This window comes from Nymphaea colorata, chromosome 8 (genome assembly GCF_008831285.2).
Source record: "Nymphaea colorata isolate Beijing-Zhang1983 chromosome 8, ASM883128v2, whole genome shotgun sequence".
Lineage (NCBI taxonomy): Eukaryota > Viridiplantae > Streptophyta > Magnoliopsida > Nymphaeales > Nymphaeaceae > Nymphaea > Nymphaea colorata.
The window spans coordinates 9,837,839-9,850,561 of NC_045145.1; positions in this window are offsets into that span (position 1 = coordinate 9,837,839).

The window sequence follows — 12,723 nt, forward strand, 5'->3', positions numbered from 1 at the left end:
TTTAGGAACAACCATCCTTAATTTTAGGAATGGTTATTGTGTATTGATGTTGTGTATAGAACACATCCTTAGTTTTGAGACTGATATCCTTCATCATTTATGAGAGATTTTGATGTTTTGTGGCTTTGCAATAGAGGAATTAACTCCTTGTATGTTAGTATTCAGTGCCCGAGCATTGTTGTGACAAATGGCTCATAGTACGAGCCCAGTTGTTTCAAGAGAAAGAGCACCTTTGTATGCTCACTGACTGCTTTGTCTACGGCTGCAAGCTCGTTGCATGTGTTTTCAAGACCACCGATGTATTCAGCCATACTCATGTTCTTCTTCTTATGAGTCTAATGCAAACACCTACTCTAATGTTTTCCATACTTATTCTACAATCTCTTGGCCAATGAAATTACAAGCATATCTTCAGTTAATCTGCTTGTTGTCCATCCATAGAAGATTTTGTCGACCTACACCAATGTTGATAGTCTAGCTTCGGCTCCTTTTAGTCTCCAAAAAATCACCATTTTTCTGGTTTCGAGGCATTGCCATTGATGAAACCTCATAACTCTTGGATTTCTATCAACCCCAAAATTTGTGTCTTCCAAAGTAAAGGATTACTTTGTGTCAATTCTATTGACATGAAATTTGCAACATTTGAGGCAAATTGGTAAGGATATTTGGATGTAAGGGATAAAGAAGACGACTTAGTGCTGACTGCCATTAGGATTGTTCACTCTAACACCGCAAGGTAAATGAAGGGCCAACAAAAACTGACTTGGATGATTATTAATCACAATTTATGGTTTATATAGTCTGCAGCAAATACAATTTTGTACAATGTTACATAAAAATCAAATATAAATATCCTTATCTAGAATAATTGTCGCACAATCACTCAAACCAGTCATTATCTTGTTCATTTGAACTCAAAAGCTATGTTACTGATTCAGATTTTGGGCAACAATTTGAATTTCTCCTTGATGCATATCATGCATATTAGCTTACCTTGGATATTTTCAATTGATATTATTATTGGCATTATCTTCAATAGTAGGATAGTGTATGTGGGAAGACATTTACAAAACTAATTGAGTGATGATGAGAATTATAAATGTGTGTGCACTACACAATAAAGCATTCACACATACATGCAAAGAAAATGAAGCTATATGCTTATACAAATCTACTCTAAAGCAAGAAAATAAATTGTTCCAATATATTTGATTGACAAAAGTAAGAAAATAAAAGAAAAAGAATGGAACCCCGCAACACACAATAAACAAAAGCACCATTATAATGGGCACAGTTTAGGACTGTTGCATGACATGGAGGTGCAAACAACTTGAATCCAACATGTGGCATGAGATGACATTCTACTAATGCATGCTAAGGAAAAGCAAAGCAACACAGTAGAAAATAACCTATTTTGCTAGATCTAAGGAACTAGGCTAACAGCCTCCCATTGATGCAAAGCTTGGATAACATGTTCTTGTAGAGAAGAAACTAATAGAATGAGAAAATATGACATGGACCTCAAGATATGATGGCATGAAGTAGATGAAAAATTTAGGTCATACGCAAATAGGTTTGAAAGATGGGCTTGGATGACTTATCAAAGAAGTTCCAATTCATGTGAAACTTAACCGTAATATTTTAGGCACATCCATGAAACTTGTCAACTTCACAAAATTGAAAAATTTATTCTACAAGGAAGCTATGATGCAAGTAATAGGACAAAAATCTGGTTTTGTCAAGAAACAAACATGTAACACAATTGAAACTGGTGTTGAATTTAGGGAGATAGCTAGATGGTCATGTGCTTGTATGAAAACACTTAGACATTATCTATACATGCCTATCTGCACCCGAAGCAACTCAATTAAAGATGAAGGTCAAGAATCTAGGCTATGACATGACAACTATGCTCTACAAATAGCATAAATGTGTCTATGATCAAATGGCTGACATTTGGCAACTAAATGAAAGGTCTAACAACATTGGCCAGGTCTAGAATTAAAGGGTTTGAATATTTGGTATCCATGACGAAATGCTTTGTAGATTCCCTAGCCAAGACTTATGCTATTTGAAGAATAGGTGTTGGATCCTCAAAAAATGAAAATAGATGTTTGATCAAAAGGTCACTATGGGATGACTAAATGTGAACTTTAATGGTGTAAGGATAAGCTGAAACTCAAGGTTGGATTCTTGACATATCCTAGAAAGATCCCACCTTATGGTTTTAGTAAGTTGGGGAATTGTTCAGCCCTGAAAACTATAAAAGCAAAATGGATGGAAAACAGATTGGTCTAAAAAAATTAAGAAGGTAACAAAACTTGTTTGTGAAATTGATAAAACTTAGCTGGGAGTATCTAACCTCTTAAAGGGAGATGACCCATCTTACGGAATTGAAAAACTCATCCCTTGACTAGACTTATGAAATCAAGAAGTTTGAGGAATCTTGTCTTCCATAATTTTGTCCCCCACAACTTGTAGAAAATCAGCTTCCATATGTTACATGGCAGAGGGGTCAAATGGATTCATAAATTCACAAAAACAATGCACATGAAGGTAGACTGAACTCAAAATTTGACGACTCTTATGAATTCTAAAAATATATCTTAGAGAGGGATATGATTCCAAAAAACGGTCCTATATTATAAAAAATCCTGAAAAACTTCCTACTTAGGCTTGGTAATTTCTACGTGATGTTTCTTTGTGTATGCATGCATGAATGAAATGATGATATTATGTACAATGAAATAGAATGCAAACTGCATGGAAGACACACAACATCAATCTAAATGCATACTATAATGTAAAAAGGGTAACACAATGCATTGAAGTATTTGCATGTAGAAGTAGGAAAACAATAAACACTGGTATTGTTGTGTTAGAGGTTTTTGCTTGTACAATGGGCATAACCAGCATCCAATTTCATGTTCAAATGCATTAGACTTTTGATTAATGAATGTAACAAGCTTCTAAATATTGCAATTTTTTAGGTTCGATGTTGGTTCCATAGAAACAACATCAAAACTAGCTCAATTTCTATAAATTACTGGTCTAGAACCCAAACATACTCTAAGGATTAAAACTAGTAAAACAAGGATTTTAACTCTTATAGAAGCTAGAGAAGCAGATCTAAAGGCTGAAGTTTAAAGGATAGGAAAAATGGACGCTTACCTAGTCATGCATGCATCAAATAATTCCCAGACACTCCTATCATGGATTGGCCTCTTCTCTTTTCATCTTCTTCTTCTTATCTTCCTACTTTTTTCTCTTGGACATGGAGACTTGAAAGTTCTAGGAGGAGCAACTTTTGGAACTCCATTTCTAGACACTGAGAGAAAGTACCTAAGTTAGAATAGAAGGACTTATAAAGATAAAGGAGAAGAGAATACCTAAGAGAAAGCATCCAAGTTAGAATAAAGGGGATGCCCCCTTGGTCATCTACTTATAAGTTGAATTAGAGGTATTTTGGTACAGTTGAAAGTGCTACAAAAGGGGGCAACACTCCTAGGACATATTATCATTTGAAAAATATGAAACAACTTGGTTTAATGGTCAAGATTAAATTAGGAGGTGGGTGGCATGATCTTGTGAACCCAAATCCTAGATATGGATAGCAGAGCAATAATTAGATTGAGAATTGGATCCATAAAAGTATTTTTTATTTAGATTTCAAATAAAAACTTGGATCAGATATCCAAATTAAGTTTTGACATAATAATTCAAATAAAAAACATATAATAGTTCTAGATTTGGTTGGATTGAAGGACATAGATAAAGATTTGATATCGAAATAAGGGGTGTCCCCATATGGGTCCCACTTGATTCAATGAGCTTGGACTAGGCTAACCAAATGGGCTTGAGCTTAGATAGGTCAACTGAGGTCAGTTGTTGACCAGGTTCAAAAGCCCCAAGCCAAATGAGTTGAAGTTGTTTGGCTTGGGACTAGAATAGATTGAGCTCAATTTGGGCTTGGACTAGGTTGGCTAAGTATGGATGGTTAGGCTGGTCTATATTTGCCTAGTTTGCCTAGACCACAAACTAGGTTCAGTGGATCTAGCCAGGTGTAATTTGATGAGCCAAGTGGTTTTAAGACCAAGCTATGGGGTTTCCTGAGCTAGGTTGGCTCAGGCACAACCTGATGTGGGCTCCATTAGACTCAATAAAAGTGGGCCCCACGAACTAGAATTGCATCCCACATGGGCTCAACATAAGGAAATGCATGTTAATGGGATGTAAAACTTATGAAAATGTGAAAACATGCTGATTAAATCAAATTCCATGTTACCATTGAGTGAACTAAACAGAATAACCATTTTGCTCTTGACACTAGATTCCAAAATTGATTGAATATGGGCCAGCCTACTAGGTTAGGATATGGATCTTACTCTAGGTCATTGTCTAGTTTAGACAAAACTTGAAAATTCTTGCTTTATCCATAAAATCATTTTTTCTAAAAAAGCTGAATAGTAACCGAATATAGAAATGGGACTAAGGGGCAAATTAAGAACATGGCTTATTCAACAAGTTCTGGTGGAGTTTCAATAGGTTGAGCTGATGGGACACAAATCAGTAGTTCCCCAACCATGATCAATGAAAAGATCACAGAATCTAGATGAAAATCCTGATAAAATAAGCTCCAAATATATTCAAGGCTAAAAGTAAGTGAATGAAGCAGATAAGGTTAATGAAATTGTAAAGTCAGATTGAGCATCGAAGAAGTTTTAAATGGAATTGAGCTAAAAGGAGGTAGAGGTAAGCATGGCAAAGATATTCCAAACTTAGCATGAATCAACTCCATTTGATGAGTGAGAATTGAGCTCAGATATCAAAAATGGAGCAAAGTATACTTGTAGAGTGAGGTCCAAAAACTATGGAAATTGAATTAAGCCAAATCCCAGACAATTGGTTTAGAGGTGAACTATGGACCAGTCATTATAAGAATTATAAGTCTCTCATACGCTCTATCCAATTTAACTCTACTTGGCTGAGCTAAACCCAACAAAACCAGATCTTATGCAAGGGTCCAAACTTGTTAGAACTGAAACTGGGTGATTTCACTTCATGGACCACTAAATTAAGCTGCATGAAGTATGTAAAATTTATCCTAAACTTGTTTCAAGGTGTAGGTGAAGATTGAGCTGGAAATGGACCATCTCTGGAGAAATGAGCCCACCAGACTCAATAGAGCTGAGCCACCAGAGCACATGTAAGATAGAAATGATGGCATGACCATCTAAGTTGAACTCAAAACAAGCCTATTTCATATTGAAATAACTCTAGAGGATTGATTTTAAAATGATAAATTGGACTATGGGTTGATACAGTATACTAGGGTTTTCCTAAACTTAGGATATATGCCTAAAACATGGTGAAATAGGATAGCGTTGATGATGTTCCATGAGTAAGGACCACACTATTGGATGATGATGGGTGAAAATTTGCCCTGATGTAATAATAAAGTAGGTTTATGGAAGGACAAATAGGGAAATTTGAATAGTAAAAAATTTGGGGCAAAGGTAAATCAAAAGAAAGGATGAAAGAATAAAAGAAAATAAAAACTAGATAATCAATAACAATATAAAGGGGAGAACGACAAAGAAGAAAGAGCAACAATTGACCTATTAAAAGAAACTACCCACCAATATGTTGAGATTTTCTCTCATGCAAGGTCTTTATCACCATCAAAATGCTTCTCGAACTTCTTCCTTATCTTAATTGCCCATCCAACTAAGTTTATAACAAAGAACTCAGAACTCATAGAATTGACCATAAACATTCAACATTAAGTAATGAAAAGGAATTACTTAAGCCTCTATGAACTGTAACCTCAACCATCCCAATTTGGGTAGCAGCACACACACGAGAGAGAGAGAGAGAGAGAGAGAGAGAGAGAGAGAGAGAGAGTCACAAGTTGCCTGCACAATGACCTAGCAGCAAGCTGCATCTTTAATCTTCATTCTTTTGAAAACTAAAAAGGGGTTTAGGGTTTTAAAACTGAACCAAAGGAGAAAACTCGAAGCTTCCCTATGACATTGAAACCCCCATGGGCTCTTGTTACTTGGCTCAACTCGACCTAATCATTAATCAGGCCGGGTTGGGCCATAAACTATGTGCTAATAATCTTTTAAATACTCAAGCTTTACCTTGTAGGGTGCAACTTTAATACTAGGATATATTTTTTGCACAATAGGAGTTCTTTTAAGCTCTTTAGTTTCTCTTAGCCTTGCACTTTTCTCCTTGCTGTCGAAACCTTACGCCAGTTGAAGTTGATTACCACCATCACTTGGGAAAGAGGACACATTATCACATTTTTGTCACCTTGCCCTTACTATGGACACTTAGGCAGATGCTATAGATTGGAGGGCATGGAGGCAGGGCAAGCCTACGAAGGAGAGGGACACAACCCTTCCTCCCCTTGCTTTGATAGGTTACAAAAAACCATGCTTCTTGCCATTAGACTTGGACAAAGATTGTAGCCACAAAAGAAAGGACAAGGGTAAGATGAGGGCAAAGATTGGCAAGTGTTCTTTGCAATTTGATGGGACTTCATTCTTGATTACGAGGATAGTCTCAGCATCACCATCCTTTTGGAGTTCTTGATTTGATTGATTGATCTTATTGGGTTCTTTTGGTATTTCTTATTCCTTTAAGATTGCATTTTTTTCTTGATTTTGAATGACATAAGGCCGTTTCACCAGTAGCCTATTATTTCCTTGCCATCTGATTTTCTATTTATATTTGGGGCTTTATGAACTTACATTTTATGGACTCGTAGAAAGTCAAGGGGATGTGGTGGTACCTGGTAGCAGTTTCTATGGTTAGGCAAAATTTATCAGACATTGGCTTTATGTAGGAGAACCTTTTAGTTTCCCATGATTATGTTGCATATGAATGATAAATTTAATATTAAATTGCATGCCAACCCCATTTCTTACCAGCAAAACAATGAAAAAAGCTAAGCTCGCTGATTCTTCTAGTCCAATTAAAAGATTGCTGTCCATTGGAACCCAAAAACTAATCCAACTAAAGTAATTTCAAATCCGCAAGTAAGCTTGTTCTTTAGCATTTGATGCTTTTTTCTGAAGTTCTGTTCTAGAACAAAATTATTTCTTGTTTTCTTGCCAAGCAAGTTTCCATATGTTGTTTAAACATTAAAATCACATTGCTAAAGACTTTTGGTTACTTGTAGAACCTATTTCCTATTTCAACACTAAAGATTTGTTTTTCGGAACCTTTTTTTGCTTCAACAAACATTAATAAAAAGATTTTAGAATGAAAAATTAGGCCATAAAAAAAACAACCAAAAGGGAATATGGAATGTTTACTCCATTTTACTTTTACATGGAACAAAGTTTTTGTAATTCCAACCTTAGAATCTTTATTCCAAACCACCAAACAACCCACAACTATAAACCCATTTTAGGTTCACATGATCTACAAGATGAAGAAGAGTTGGATGCATCTCCTATTCTATTTTCATTGGAGTGATAAAGGGGAGGCAATAATGGAATGAGGAAGGATTTGCATTGGGTGCATCATTTGCTAAGAAGAGAGGGGTCATAAGATGAAAAGATATCATTTGGGGGACAACAGAGAAGCAAGGCAAGAACATCCAATGAAATGATTCCACCAAGTTATCAAAATAGTTAGAAAGACTCTCAGGATGAGTGGATCATAATTGGAAGAAAGAAGATGAAGGACTAAGAAAGAGGAGAGATGTTAAAGCTCCCCCCAGTTGAAGAGAATGATGTCATAGTGTTGATAGAAAAGGATGAGCTTTAACCCTTCAATGACACTTTTGCTCACAAAAGGTCAAAGAAGATTTCTAGCTAAAATGTGAGGAGAGTTGCTATGGAGTACCTCAGTTTGACTTCTTATCCACTCATGAATTGGAAAAACCTACTGTATGCTTCATTTTCAACACCATGATTAAAGATATTGGTATTAAATATATTGCTAGAAAAAGTTGAAACTTGATGAAGGATCCAATTTAGAGTCAATTCAAGGGTATGGATCACTCAGGTGGTTTGCCTTTTGAGCCAAGACAAAATATAAAATATTAGATAGATGAAAAATAAAATGGTGGATACTAGGCCTCTTTGCTATGAAGGGTTTAGGAATTAAGATGAGGGTGAGAAGAATTTACCTCCATACTGATTGATCCAAAGAATGAATAGGAAGTATACATGAGAATGGCTGATGCCCAATCATTATAATGGGGATCCTGATGCAATAATATTCTCCTTCAGCAAAGCATGCCCCCCTCTAATTATCAATCATGAAAGTTTCAGCCAATTCATTAGCGCTCATAGTCTACATAAAGATAAAGACCTAAGAAGTGCATTCTCTAAATAGAAGGACAAGGAAGCAAAATGATTTAGTAAAAAAAGTTGGATTGGTGTTTCATCAACTAGAAATAGTTGAAAAAATTTTCACATGGACACTCACTTGCAGCCAAATGAAGCCGAACTTCAACCAAAATGAGTTGATTCTTACAATAATGAACAACGTAATCAACAAGCATATCATGCATGATTTATTTTAAGCCATGGAAAATGATTGTTTTTTAATGAAGGAGATCACTAGGGTGTAAAGAAAGGTTGCCTCAAGATTTGAGTGCTTAAAAACTATATGTTAGTCAAAGTTTGAAAAGGGTGAATTAAAATGATAGAGAATTCAATTATTCTAAGGAAGGTGGAAGCTCTACAATAAGGGATTGAGGATGAGACTTTGATCACCTTAACAAAGAGGCTAAGATTCATGAGGAGTAGGATATGGCTTTCATGTAGGAAAAAGCTATATGGTTGAATAAAATCAAAGAACATATGGCTGAAGGTGGAGACCATAACACACAAGGTAATTCCGAAGCTATTGACAAGGGCCATGTTCAGAAGGACCAGGTAGACAACATGGAAGTAGGTAGGTCCATTTATGAGCCTAGTGAAGGAATCATTAGGTTAATGAGCTCTTCATTTGAGTCCTTCATGCACGATGATAGAGCCAAGGGGAATATTTTTCAAAAAAATTACCTATAGTTATTTAGTTTATGAGGAGGAGAATCAATTTCTAATTAGAATAGTTTTAGAGGAAGAGATAAAAGAAACAACAATCAACCAACATAAGTATAGCAAGGTGGGTGAAAATTCCCTCCCAAACTACTTCTTTCAAGGAGTATGAGAAGTAGTAGGGGAGGATGTGAGTAATGCTATATCTATATTTTGTACAAGACTAGAAATATGCACTATAACAAAAGAATTTATCTGCTATCACTGCTGCATAGGGCATGAGTTGGACCAGATATTGCTATGCTCCTTACTCTCCCAACATGTTTTTTTTGCTTGACAAACTGCTCAAGATATTGTGTGTATTCCCATGAACACCTTTTGCTCTATTGCCCAATGAATGAAGAAAAAGTTTGTGAAAACTCCTCGCAACAACTAAACTCCTCGCAACAACTGATCTCATGGAGATCTAGCCAATCCATCGAGAGAGGCTAAAAAGTGAAGTGCTTTTGATATACAAAACTCAACCCCTCGGTTGAGTGAAGATCAAGCAAGTTCACTAGAGATTTACCAGATTACTAGAGGTTTCTCTTATCGAACAGAGTTCAGTCAAGATTGTGGTGGTGAGTTGCTCGACCGGGAGAGAGTTTTGTTGATTTGTCCAGTGGAGAGAACCCAATTTTTCAATGATTGTCGATGGTGAGATCAGGTTCTCGTATGAGTTTGCCCTATCCACTATTGTATGTCTAGAGGATTTGCCCTGCCTATTTACTGAGTCCTCTAGAAGACCAAAGAGCTCGATAGATAGAGGGTTTGCCTTGCCCTAGTTTTTTTCTTTCCCTTGTCCAGTGTGGTGGTTGCCTGCAGAGAGAGCCACTGCTTGTGATCCTCCTCCCCTGTCCTCCTTTTCAGCAATCATTGCTCATGATCATCAATATCCATTTTGTAAGTTTTATCTCTCTTGCTCTCTCTAGTATGTAGCATTGGATATTCAGTGTTTAAGCTTCATATGCTTACATTTATTTTTTGTCTATAATCTCTCTTTCTCATTTCTCGTGGTTGAGTAGCATTGTTTTGTACATCAACAGATGGGTAGCTTGTTTTACATTTTCTCCTTCTTCTTCAAATAAAAGTGAAGAAACTTTCGAGAACTTCATTTCTTGGTTCCAAATTTCTTATTTTGATTTTTTTGGAGAGAGAGGCAAAAATTTATTCACGATGATTGTTTTGAGTTTCTGCAACCATGCCATCTAATGTTTAATCTCTAGAACTAGCAGTGTCCTAGAAGCTATTTAGGGTATTTCTTGAGTAAGAAAGCAAAGACCTCGATTATGGTAGAGTTCTTTGCAAAATAAGCACGAAAAGACAATTCTTATGTTTCATCTTCTCCTTACAAAGATGTCATGTTGTGATGTGAGACACATGGTCTGTAACATTACAAGAGGCTGACCTTGCTTGTGGTGAGACCTTAAAAGTGAGTCTGGTGTCCTAATCTACTATGGAAACTACACCTTTGCTTGTAAACAAGGTATTAGACAATAAATTATGTCAGTGAATGTCATTTGGTGCCATTTTCTCTGTTTCTTAATAATTTTTTGGTTTTCTTGGAAGACAAGTTGAAAGGCCAGACAACTTGAAAGCCAGATAAAAATCCAAATGTATGTTGCAGCCATTGTTCCTTAACCATAGAAAAGATTAAGATGCAGAGAGGTTGTGTCTAGTTTTCCTGTGTTTTTCCTATGGTTGGTTTCTTCCTTATTTTTGATGTTCTTAATGTCAGTAGTAGGTTTGAGCATTGGAAAGTTCTAACAATAGACCTATTTGACTTGGTTGTCTTAGTCCATATACAATTAAATTTTGAGCAAGTTGAGTCCTAATGACTTATGGCCTCTTTGCTAATGAACTTGCATGTGAACTTTTGTCTTCTTAGCTTTGGTTTGCCATTAGTTTCTAATATGGTTTACATGTTTGTATTTGAAAAATTACTCCATTCATGGATGACATTAATATGTAGAGATGAGGTTCTGCTTTCTGTTGGTGAAGGTTTACTAAGGGGTCCATCTTTTGAGCCCCATTTTACACAATTAGAGAGAATTTGTGTAGGAAATGACAACAGCCACAATAGCCATAGGCTGAAATTGTGTATGTTAGAAAAATAGGCTGACGGGTATAAGGTAGCTCTATGGAATTTCTTAAAATTTCGTAAGTGCGAAGTCTTATTTTTTATATTTTATATTTCTTGTGGGCCTCTTTGTAATTTTTTAGACTGCCACCTCCTAATCTCTTTTAGTCAAGGATTAGGATAAAAATGAATTGATAAGTTTGTCTCTCTCACACTTTCTCTCGTGTTTCATTTTTCCCTTCTTACTCGCCTTCATGCAGCATAGTATTGTAGCCCTGTTCCTCCTAGGACTGGTGCCTATTCTTCTCCCTCTTCACCCCCATTGCTTTCGTCTTCTTGCTCTTCTTCTTCTCTAATTTTAATTTGGGCAGTACAGTTGGATTGCCTATTGGGCATGATCTAGGGCTTTTCAACAAAAATTAAACCCTACGTCGATGCCTTGTTGAAGTGGACATGACCGCATCATAGTCATTTGGCCTTCAAGGTGGATAGACACCAATAGATCTTAGTCGGGCAGCATGGTGCAGAATTAACGTCAAACAAATTTAAGATGGTTGAAATCCCTAAACTTGATTCTTCCTATGAGTTCAAAATTTGTAGTAATCCATTTTCATATGGTTATACAGTTAAATTGGATTGACTTAACTATGAAATTTGGTTGTTCATGATGTTGGTCACTAGATATCGCAAAAATTATTTATTTGAAAAAGATGAACCTGTAGTCAAGAGTGAAAAATATGCCACATGGGAAGAATACAATAGCATGGTTATATCCTGGATAATGAATAGTGTGGATTCTTTAATTGCCCCCACCATTGCATATTAAGCTATGACCAAGGAGATGTAAGGCTTTCTATATCAGACCTATTCACATGACAAGAACATGAGTAAGCTCTTCCAAGTGGTAGAGGAATTATACAAACTGCAACGGGTTGACATGAGTTTGACCCAATATTTTGCTATCATCAAGGTCTTGTTAGAGAGGCTTAAGTCTCTTAGACCTCCATGTAAGTCTTACTATAAGTCCCATTATGAGCAAAGTATGGTCTTAAAATTCTTAGGAGGCTTGTCTCTGAAGTATTCAGTGGCTAAGGCTAAGATGTTGACTGCAGGTGATATCCCTAGTTTGGCAGAGGCTTATAATAGGTTGAGTCGCTTAACTGTCACTCTATCTTAGCCTATCAGTGACACAAGCACTTCAGCATTGATGGCTTTTAGTGAAGATGGGTTTGGTTTTTTCTCTGCCTCAAGAAGAAGAGGTATAGGTTGGGAGATAGGAGGACGTGGTAAATTTTAGTGTACCCAATTTGGAAAAATGGGTCATCTTGTGGACAAGTGCTGGGATATTTATGGCAAACCATCTAGAAGTTCATAGGGGAGAGAGTCCAAGGATCCCACAGGTAGAGGTACTTCATCAGTCCCTATAGGGATGGCTCAAGAAACAACCATTAGAGAGAATCCAACTCCATATGAGTCTTTCTCTCTCAGCCTAAGCAAGATAGAGTATGAGCATATATTGTCACGTGGAGCTGCTGCAACATCCTCATTAGCTTCTACCTCATCAGGAGTAGTTGATTTTGTTCTCTCCATAGTTTTGCA